The sequence below is a fragment of the Oncorhynchus keta genome, chromosome 11, assembly GCF_023373465.1.
Source record: "Oncorhynchus keta strain PuntledgeMale-10-30-2019 chromosome 11, Oket_V2, whole genome shotgun sequence".
Lineage (NCBI taxonomy): Eukaryota > Metazoa > Chordata > Actinopteri > Salmoniformes > Salmonidae > Oncorhynchus > Oncorhynchus keta.
Window position 1 is genome coordinate 5303289 of NC_068431.1, and position 10000 is coordinate 5313288.

Sequence of the window (10000 nt, forward strand, 5' to 3'; positions counted from 1 at the left end):
GGGTTAAGGTCTGGGATAGGGTTATGAATGGTTAAGATAAGGGTTAAGGTCTGGGATAGGGTTATGAATGGTTAAGATAAGGGTTAAGGTCTGGGATAGGGTTATGAATGGTTAAGGTCTGGGATAGGGTTATGAATGGTTAAGACTAGGGGTTAAGGTCTGGGATAGGGTTATGAATGGTTAAGACTAGGGGTTAAGGTCTGGGATAGGGTTATGAATGGTTAAGACTAGGGGTTAAGGTCTGGGATAGGGTTATGAATGGTTAAGACTAGGGGTTAAGGTCTGGGATAGGGTTATGAATGGTTAAGGTCTGGGATAGGTTAAATGGTTAAGGGGTTAAGGTCTAGATAGGGTTATGAATGGTTAAGACTAGGGGTTAAGGTCTGGGATAGGGTTATGAATGGTTAAGACTAGGGGTTAAGGTCTGGGATAGGGTTATGAATGGTTAAGACTAGGGGTTAAGGTCTGGGATAGGGTTATGAATGGTTAAGACTAGGGGTTAAGGTCTGGGATAGGGTTATGAATGGTTAAGACTAGGGGTTAAGGTCTGGGATAGGGTTATGAATGGTTAAGACTAGGGTTAAGGTTTGGGATAGTGTTTTGAATGGTTAAGACTAGGGTTAAGGTCTGGGATAGGGTTATGAATGGTTAAGATAAGGGTTAAGGTCTGGGATAGGGTTATGAATGGTTAAGATAAGGGTTAAGGTCTGGGATAGTGTTATGAATGGTTAAGGTCTGGGATAGGGTTATGAATGGTTAAGATAAGGGTTAAGGTTTGAGATAGGGTTATGAATGGTTAAGATAAGGGTTAAGGTCTGGGATAGGGTTATGAATGGTTAAGACTAGGGTTAAGGTCTGGGATAGGGTTATGAATGGTTAAGACTAGGGGTTAAGGTCTGGGATAGTTTTATGAATGGTTAAGGTCTGGGATAGGGTTATGAATGGTTAAGGTCTGGGATAGGGTTATGAATGGTTAAGACTAGGGGTTAAGGTCTGGGATAGGGTTATGAATGGTTAAGGTAAGGGTTATGGTTTGGGATAGGGTTATGAATGGTTAAGGTCTGGGATAGGGTTATGAATGGTTAAGATAAGGGTTAAGGTTTGGGATAGGGTTATGAATGGTTAAGACTAGGGGTTAAGGTCTGGGATAGGGTTATGAATGGTTAAGGTAAGGGTTATGGTTTGGGATAGGGTTATGAATGGTTAAGGTCTGGGATAGGGTTATGAATGGTTAAGATAAGGGTTAAGGTTTGGGATAGGGTTATGAATGGTTAAGATAAGGGTTAAGGTTTGGGATAGGGTTATGAATGGTTAAGATAAGGGTTAAGGTTTGAGATAGGGTTATGAATGGTTAAGATAAGGGTTAAGGTTTGGGATAGGGTTATGAATGGTTAAGATAAGGGTTAAGGTTAGGATAGGGTTATGAATGGTTGAGACTAGGGTTAAGGTCTGGGATAGTGTTATGAATGGTTAAGATAAGGGTTAAGGTTTGGGATAGGGTTATGAATGGTTAAGATAAGGGTTAAGGTTTGAGATAGGGTTATGAATGGTTAAGATAAGGGTTAAGGTTTGAGATAGGGTTATGAATGGTTAAGATAAGGGTTAAGGTTTGAGATAGGGTTATGAATGGTTAAGATAAGGGTTAAGGTTTGAGATAGGGTTATGAATGGTTAAGACTAGGGTTAAGGTTAGGATAGGGTTATGAATGGTTGAGACTAGGGTTAAGGTCTGGGATAGTGTTATGAATGGTTAAGATAAGGGTTAAGGTTTGAGATAGGGGTTATGAATGGTTAAGACTAGGGGTTAAGGTTAGGATAGGGTTATGAATGGTTAAGACTAGGGTTAAGGTTAGGATAGGGTTATGAATGGTTAAGACTAGGGTTAAGGTTAGGATAGGGTTATGAATGGTTAAGATAAGGGTTAAGGTTAGGATAGGGTTATGAATGGTTGAGACTAGGGTTAAGGTCTGGGATAGGGTTATGAATGGTTAAGATAAGGGTTAAGGTCTGGGATAGGGTTATGAATGGTTAAGGTCTGGGATAGGGTTATGAATGGTTAAGGTTTGAGATAGGGTTATGAATGGTTAAGGTAAGGGTTAAGGTCTGGGATAGGGTTATGAATGGTTAAGGTTTGAGATAGGGTTATGAATGGTTAAGGTAAGGGTTAAGGTCTGGGATAGGGTTATGAATGGTTAAGATAAGGGTTAAGGTCTAGGATAGGGTTATGAATGGTTAAGACTAGGGTTAAGGTTAGGATAGGGTTATGAATGGTTAAGACTAGGGTTAGGTTAGGGTTAGGGTTAGGGTTAGCCGAACGCTCTAGGAGATCAGATACAATAATTGAATAACTTAATTAATATCCAACAAATCCACCAAAAGTGTAGGGACCAGGTAGCCTAGTGGTTAGAGTGTAGGGACGGTAGGTAGCCTAGTGGTTAGAGTGTAGGGCGGCAGGTAGCCTAGTGGTTAGAGTGTGGGGCGGCTAAGTAGCCTAGTAGTTTAGAAGTGTAGGACGGCAGGTAGCCTAGTGGTTAGAGTGTAGGGCGGCAGGTAGCCTAGTGGTTAGAGTGTAGGGTGGCAGGCAGCCTAGTGGTTAGAGTGTAGGGACGGCAGGTAGCCTAGTGGTTAGAGTGTAGGGACGGTAGGTAGCCTAGTGGTTAGAGTGTAGGGACGGCAGGTAGCCTAGTGGTTAGAGTGTAGGACGGCAGGTAGCCTAGTAGTTAGAGTGTAAGACGGCAGGTAGCCTAGTGGTTAAAGTGTAGGGACGGTAGAGTAGCCTAGTAGTTGCAGAGTGTAGGGACGGCAGGTAGCCCAATGGTTTAGAGTGTAGGGACGGTAGGTAGCCTAGTGAATTTAGAGTGCAAGGACGGCAGGTAGCCTAGTGGTTTAGGAAATGTAGGGGGGCAGGTAGCCTAGTGGTTAGAGTGTAGGACGGCAGGTAGCCTAGTGGTTAGAGTGTAAGACGGCAGGTAGCCTAGTGGTTTAGAGTGCAGGGACGGTAGGTAGCCTAGTGGTTAGAGTGTAGGGACGGTAGGTAGCCTAGTGGTTAGAGTGTAGGACCGCAGGTAGCCTAGTGGTTAGAGTGTAGGGACGGTAGGTAGCCTAGTGGTTAGAGTGTAGGGCGGTAGGTAGCCTAGTGGTTAGAGTGTAGGGGGGTAGGTAGCCTAGTGGTTAGAGTGCAGGGGGCAGGTAGCCTAGTGGTTAGAGTGTAGGGGTAGCCTAGTGGTTAGAGTGAGGGGCGGCAGGTAGCCTAGTGGTTAGAGTGTAGGGCGGCAGGTAGCCTAGTGGTTAGAGTGTAGGGGGCAGGTAGCCCAGTGGTTAGAGTGTAGGGGGCAGGTAGCCTAGTGGTTAGAGTGTAGGGACGGTAGGGTAGCCTAGTGGTTAGAGTGTAGGGCGGCAGGTAGCCTAGTGGTTAGAGTGTAGGGGGCAGGGTAGCCTAGTGGTTAGAGTGTAGGGGCAGGTAGCCTAGTGGTTAGAATGTAGGGGCAGGGTAGCCTAGTGGTTAGAATGTAGGGGGCAGGTAGCCTAGTGGTTAGAGTGTAGGGGGCAGGTAGCCTAGTGGTTAGAGTGGGGGGCAGGTAGCCTAGTGGTTTAGAGTGTAGGGCGGCAGGTAGCCTAGTGGTTAGAGTGTAGGGGGCAGGTAGCCTAGTGGTTTAGAGTGTAGGGACGGCAGGTAGCCTAGTGGTTAGAGTGTAGGGGGCAGGTAGCCTAGTGGTTAGAGTGTAGGGGGTAGGTAGCCTAGTGGTTAGAGTGTAGGGGGCAGGTAGCCTAGTGGTTAGAGTGTAGGGACGGCAGGTAGCCTAGTGGTTTGTGTAGGGACGGTAGGTAGCCTAGTGGTTAGAGTGTAGGGACGGTAGGTAGCCTAGTGGTTAGAGTGTAGGGGGTAGGTAGCCTAGTGGTTAGAGTGTAGGGCGGCAGGTAGCCTAGTGGTTAGAGTGTAGGGACGGTAGGTAGCCTAGTGGTTAGAGTGTAGGGACGGTAGGTAGCCTAGTGGTTAGAGTGTAGGGGCGGTAGGTAGCCTAGTGGTTAGAGTGTAGGGGCGGCAGGTAGCCTAGTGGTTAGAGTGTAGGGACGGTAGGTAGCCTAGTGGTTAGAGTGTAGGGGCGGCAGGTAGCCTAGTGGTTAGAGTGTAGGGACGGTAGGTAGCCTAGTGGTTAGAGTGTAGGGGCGGCAGGTAGCCTAGTGGTTAGAGTGTAGGGGCGGCAGGTAGCCTAGTGGTTAGAGTGTAGGGACGGCAGGTAGCCTAGTGGTTAGAGTGTAGGGCGGCAGGTAGCCTAGTGGTTAGAGTGTAGGGACGGTAGGTAGCCTAGTGGTTAGAATGTAGGGGGCAGGTAGCCTAGTGGTTAGAGTGTAGGGGCGGCAGGTAGCCTAGTGGTTAGAGTGTAGGGACGGTAGGTAGCCTAGTGGTTAGAGTGTAGGGACGGTAGGTAGCCTAGTGGTTAGAGTGTAGGGGCGGCAGGTAGCCTAGTGGTTAGAGTGTAGGGACGGCAGGTAGCCTAGTGGTTAGAGTGTAGGGGGCGGTAGGTAGCCTAGTGGTTAGAGTGTAGGGGTGGCAGGTAGCCTAGTGGTTAGAGTGTAGGGACGGTAGGTAGCCTAGTGGTTAGAGTGTAGGGACGGCAGGTAGCCTAGTGGTTAGAGTGTAGGGACGGCAGGTAGCCTAGTGGTTAGAGTGTAGGGACGGTAGGTAGCCTAGTGGTTAGAGTGTAGGGCGGCAGGTAGCCTAGTGGTTAGAGTGTAGGGACGGTAGGTAGCCTAGTGGTTAGAGTGTAGGGGGGCAGGTAGCCTAGTGGTTAGAGTGTAGGGACGGCAGGTAGCCTAGTGGTTAGAGTGTAGGGGGGCAGGTAGCCTAGTGGTTAGAGTGTAGGGGCGGCAGGTAGCCTAGTGGTTAGAGTGTAGGGGGGCAGGTAGCCTAGTGGTTAGAGTGTAGGGGCGGCAGGTAGCCTAGTGGTTAGAGTGTAGGGACGGTAGGTAGCCTAGTGGTTAGAGTGTAGGGACGGCAGGTAGCCTAGTGGTTAGAGTGTAGGGGCGGCAGGTAGCCTAGTGGTTAGAGTGTAGGGACGGTAGGTGGTTAGCCTAGTGGTTAGAGTGTAGGGACGGTAGGTAGCCTAGTGGTTAGAGTGTAGGGACGGTAGGTAGCCTAGTGGTTAGAGTGTAGGGACGGTAGGTAGCCTAGTGGTTAGAGTGTAGGGACGGTAGGTAGCCTAGTGGTTAGAGTGTAGGGGCGGCTGGTAGCCTAGTGGTTAGAGTGTAGGGGCGGCAGGTAGCCTAGTGGTTAGAGTGTAGGGACGGTAGGTAGCCTAGTGGTTAGAGTGTAGGGACGGCAGGTAGCCTAGTGGTTAGAGTGTAGGGGGCAGGTAGCCTAGTGGTTAGAGTGTAGGGCGGCAGGTAGCCTAGTGGTTAGAGTGTAGGGGCGGCCTAGTGGTTAGGTAGGTAGCCTAGTGGTTAGAGTGTAGGGACGGCAGGTAGCCTAGTGGTTAGAGTGTAGGGCGGTAGGTAGCCTAGTGGTTAGAGTGTAGGGACGGTAGGTAGCCTAGTGGTTAGAGTGTAGGGACGGTAGGTAGCCTAGTGGTTAGAGTGTAGGGACGGTAGGTAGCCTAGTGGTTAGAGTGTAGGGGCGGTAGGTAGCCTAGTGGTTAGAGTGTAGGGACGGTAGGTAGCCTAGTGGTTAGAGTGTAGGGGCGGTAGGTAGCCTAGTGGTTAGAGTGTAGGGACGGTAGGTAGCCTAGTGGTTAGAGTGTAGGGACGGTAGGTAGCCTAGTGGTTAGAGTGTAGGGGTTACGGTAGGTAGCCTAGTGGTTAGAGTGTAGGGGTTGTGACGGTAGGTAGCCTAGTGGTTAGAGTGTAGGGACGGTAGGTAGCCTAGTGGTTAGAGTGTAGGGACGGTAGGTAGCCTAGTGGTTAGAGTGTAGGGACGGTAGGTAGCCTAGTGGTTAGAGTGTAGGGACGGTAGGTAGCCTAGTGGTTAGAGTGTAGGGACGGTAGGTAGCCTAGTGGTTAGAGTGTAGGGACGGTAGGTAGCCTAGTGGTTAGAGTGTAGGGACGGTAGGTAGCCTAGTGGTTAGAGTGTAGGGACGGTAGGTAGCCTAGTGGTTAGAGTGTAGGGACGGTAGGTAGCCTAGTGGTTAGAGTGTAGGGACGGTAGGTAGCCTAGTGGTTAGAGTGTAGGGACGGTAGGTAGCCTAGTGGTTAGAGTGTAGGGACGGTAGGTAGCCTAGTGGTTAGAGTGTAGGGACGGTAGGTAGCCTAGTGGTTAGAGTGTAGGGCGGTAGGGTAGCCTAGTGGTTAGAGTGTAGGGACGGTAGGTAGCCTAGTGGTTAGAGTGTAGGGACGGTAGGTAGCCTAGTGGTTAGAGTGTAGGGACGGTAGGTAGCCTAGTGGTTAGAGTGTAGGGACGGTAGGTAGCCTAGTGGTTAGAGTGTAGGGGCGGTAGGTAGCCTAGTGGTTAGAGTGTAGGGACGGTAGGTAGCCTAGTGGTTAGCCTAGTGGTTAGAGTGTAGGGACTAGCCTAGTGGTTAGAGTGTAGGGACGGTAGGTAGCCTAGTGGTTAGAGTGTAGGGACGGTAGGTAGCCTAGTGGTTAGAGTGTAGGGACGGTAGGTAGCCTAGTGGTTAGAGTGTAGGGACGGTAGGTAGCCTAGTGGTTAGAGTGTAGGGACGGCAGGTAGCCTAGTGGTTAGAGTGTAGGGACGGTAGGTAGCCTAGTGGTTAGAGTGTAGGGACGGTAGGTAGCCTAGTGGTTAGAGTGTAGGGACGGTAGGTAGCCTAGTGGTTAGAGTGTAGGGGCGGCAGGTAGCCTAGTGGTTAGAGTGTAGGGACGGCAGGTAGCCTAGTGGTTAGAGTGTAGGGACGGTAGGTAGCCTAGTGGTTAGAGTGTAGGGGCGGCAGGTAGCCTAGTGGTTAGAGTGTAGGGGCGGCAGGTAGCCTAGTGGTTAGAGTGTAGGGGCGGCAGGTAGCCTAGTGGTTAGAGTGTAGGGACGGCAGGTAGCCTAGTGGTTAGAGTGTAGGGGCGGCAGGTAGCCTAGTGGTTAGAGTGTAGGGGCGGTAGGTAGCCTAGTGGTTAGAGTGTAGGGACGGTAGGTAGCCTAGTGGTTAGAGTGTAGGGCGGCTGGTAGCCTAGTGGTTAGAGTGTAGGGACGGTAGGTAGCCTAGTGGTTAGAGTGTAGGGACGGCAGGTAGCCTAGTGGTTAGAGTGTAGGGACGGTAGGTAGCCTAGTGGTTAGAGTGTAGGGGGCAGGTAGCCTAGTGGTTAGAGTGTAGGGGCGGTAGGTAGCCTAGTGGTTAGAGTGTAGGGACGGTAGGTAGCCTAGTGGTTAGAGTGTAGGGGCGGTAGGTAGCCTAGTGGTTAGAGTGTAGGGGCGGTAGGTAGCCTAGTGGTTAGAGTGTAGGGCGGTAGGTAGCCTAGTGGTTAGAGTGTAGGGACGGTAGGTAGCCTAGTGGTTAGAGTGTAGGGGGCGGTAGGTAGCCTAGTGGTTAGAGTGTAGAGGGGGACGGTAGGTAGCCTAGTGGTTAGAGTGTAGGGGCGGTAGGTAGCCTAGTGGTTAGAGTGTAGGGACGGTAGGTAGCCTAGTGGTTAGAGTGTAGGGACGGTAGGTAGCCTAGTGGTTAGAGTGTAGGGACGGTAGGTAGCCTAGTGGTTAGAGTGTAGGGGGTAGGTAGCCTAGTGGTTAGAGTGTAGGGACGGCAGGTAGCCTAGTGGTTAGAGTGTAGGGACGGCAGGTAGCCTAGTGGTTAGAGTGTAGGGACGGTAGGTAGCCTAGTGGTTAGAGTGTAGGGGGGCAGGTAGCCTAGTGGTTAGAGTGTAGGGGGCGGCAGGTAGCCTAGTGGTTAGAGTGTAGGGGCGGCAGGTAGCCTAGTGGTTAGAGTGTAGGGACGGTAGGTAGCCTAGTGGTTAGGTGTAGGTAGCCTAGTGGTTAGAGTGTTGGGGCGGTAGGGTAGCCTAGTGGTTAGAGTGTAGGGACGGTAGGTAGCCTAGTGGTTAGAGTGTAGGGGCGGTAGGGTAGCCTAGTGGTTAGAGTGTAGGGGGCGGTAGGTAGCCTAGTGGTTAGAGTGTAGGGACGGTAGGTAGCCTAGTGGTTAGAGTGTAGGGACGGTAGGTAGCCTAGTGGTTAGAGTGTAGGGACGGTAGGTAGCCTAGTGGTTAGAGTGTAGGGACGGTAGGTAGCCTAGTGGTTAGAGTGTAGGGACGGTAGGTAGCCTAGTGGTTAGAGTGTAGGGACGGTAGGTAGCCTAGTGGTTAGAGTGTAGGGACGGTAGGTAGCCTAGTGGTTAGAGTGTAGGGGCGGTAGGTAGCCTAGTGGTTAGAGTGTAGGGGCGGTAGGTAGCCTAGTGGTTAGAGTGTAGGGACGGTAGGTAGCCTAGTGGTTAGAGTGTAGGGACGGTAGGTAGCCTCGTGGTTAGAGTGTAGGGACGGTAGGTAGCCTAGTGGTTAGAGTGTAGGGACGGTAGGTAGCCTAGTGGTTAGAGTGTAGGGACGGTAGGGTAGCCTAGTGGTTAGAGTGTAGGGACGGTAGGTAGCCTAGTGGTTAGAGTGTAGGGACGGTAGGTAGCCTAGTGGTTAGAGTGTAGGGACGGTAGGTAGCCTAGTGGTTAGAGTGTAGGGGCGGTAGGGTAGCCTAGTGGTTAGAGTGTAGGGGCGGTAGGTAGCCTAGTGGTTAGAGTGTAGGGGCGGTAGGGTAGCCTAGTGGTTAGAGTGTAGGGACGGTAGGTAGCCTATTGGTTAGAGTGTAGGGACGGTAGGTAGCCTAGTGGTTAGAGTGTAGGGGCGGTAGGTAGCCTAGTGGTTAGAGTGTAGGGACGGTAGGGAGCCTCGTGGTTAGAGTGTAGGGGGGGCAGGTAGCCTAGTGGTTAGAGTGTAGGGACGGCAGGTAGCCTAGTGGTTAGAGTGTAGGGACGGTAGGTAGCCTCGTGGTTAGAGTGTAGGGGCGGTAGGTAGCCTAGTGGTTAGAGTGTAGGGGCGGCAGGTAGCCTAGTGGTTAGAGTGTAGGGACGGCAGGTAGCCTAGTGGTTAGAGTGTAGGGACGGTAGGTAGCCTAGTGGTTAGATTGTAGGGGCGGCAGGTAGCCTAGTGGTTAGAGTGTAGGGACGGTAGGGTAGCCTAGTGGTTAGAGTGTAGGGGCGGTAGGTAGCCTAGTGGTTAGAGTGTAGGGGCGGCTGGTAGTCTAGTGGTTAGAGTGTAGGGACGGCAGGTAGCCTAGTGGTTAGAGCGTAGGGGCGGCAGGTAGCCTAGTGGTTAGAGTGTAGGGACGGTAGGTAGCCTAGTGGTTAGAGTGTAGGGGCGGTAGGGTAGCCTAGTGGTTAGAGTGTAGGGGCGGTAGGTAGCCTAGTGGTTAGAGTGTAGGGGCGGTAGGGTAGCCTAGTGGTTAGAGTGTAGGGACGGTAGGTAGCCTAGTGGTTAGAGTGTAGGGCGGTAGGGTAGCCTAGTGGTTAGAGTGTAGGGCGGTAGGTAGCCTAGTGGTTAGAGTGTAGGGCGGTAGGGTAGCCTAGTGGTTAGAGTGTAGGGACGGTAGGTAGCCTATTGGTTAGAGTGTAGGGACGGTAGGTAGCCTAGTGGTTAGAGTGTAGGGGCGGTAGGTAGCCTAGTGGTTAGAGTGTAGGGACGGTAGGGAGCCTCGTGGTTAGAGTGTAGGGGGCAGGTAGCCTAGTGGTTAGAGTGTAGGGACGGCAGGTAGCCTAGTGGTTAGAGTGTAGGGACGGTAGGGAGCCTCGTGGTTAGAGTGTAGGGGGGGCAGGTAGCCTAGTGGTTAGAGTGTAGGGACGGCAGGTAGCCTAGTGGTTAGAGCGTAGGGGCGGCAGGTAGCCTAGTGGTTAGAGTGTAGGGACGGTAGGTAGCCTAGTGGTTAGAGTGTAGGGGGGCAGGTAGCCTAGTGGTTAGAGTGTTGGGGCGGTAGGGTAGCCTAGTGGTTAGAGTGTAGGGACGGTAGGTAGCCTAGTGGTTAGAGTGTAGGGGCGGTAGGGTAGCCTAGTGGTTAGAGTGTAGGGGCGGTAGGTAGCCTAGTGGTTAGA

General features: G+C 51.6%; 2 long non-coding RNA genes across 4 annotated transcripts in view; both read left to right on the forward strand.

The window, feature by feature from the left end:
- Positions 1-2251, forward strand: part of LOC127906240 (uncharacterized) — a 2791-nt gene extending 540 nt beyond the window's left edge. The window contains exons 2-4 of one of the 3 annotated variants that reach the window (XR_008060655.1): positions 1-48; positions 1329-2060; positions 2157-2251. The exon at positions 1-48 is cut by the window's left edge and continues 32 nt beyond it. This is a non-coding gene — a long non-coding RNA (uncharacterized LOC127906240). Of the gene's footprint in view, positions 309-368; positions 569-625; positions 1118-1328; positions 2061-2156 lie in introns of those variants that run through there. The other 2 variants (XR_008060657.1, XR_008060656.1) reach the window with 2 other exon arrangements.
- A 338-nt stretch (positions 2252-2589) lies between these two features.
- Positions 2590-7077, forward strand: LOC127906241 (uncharacterized). Its single transcript, XR_008060658.1, has 3 exons — positions 2590-2676; positions 4556-4651; positions 6596-7077. It is a non-coding gene; the product is annotated as an uncharacterized LOC127906241 (long non-coding RNA).
- Positions 7078-10000: the final 2923 nt, after the last annotated feature.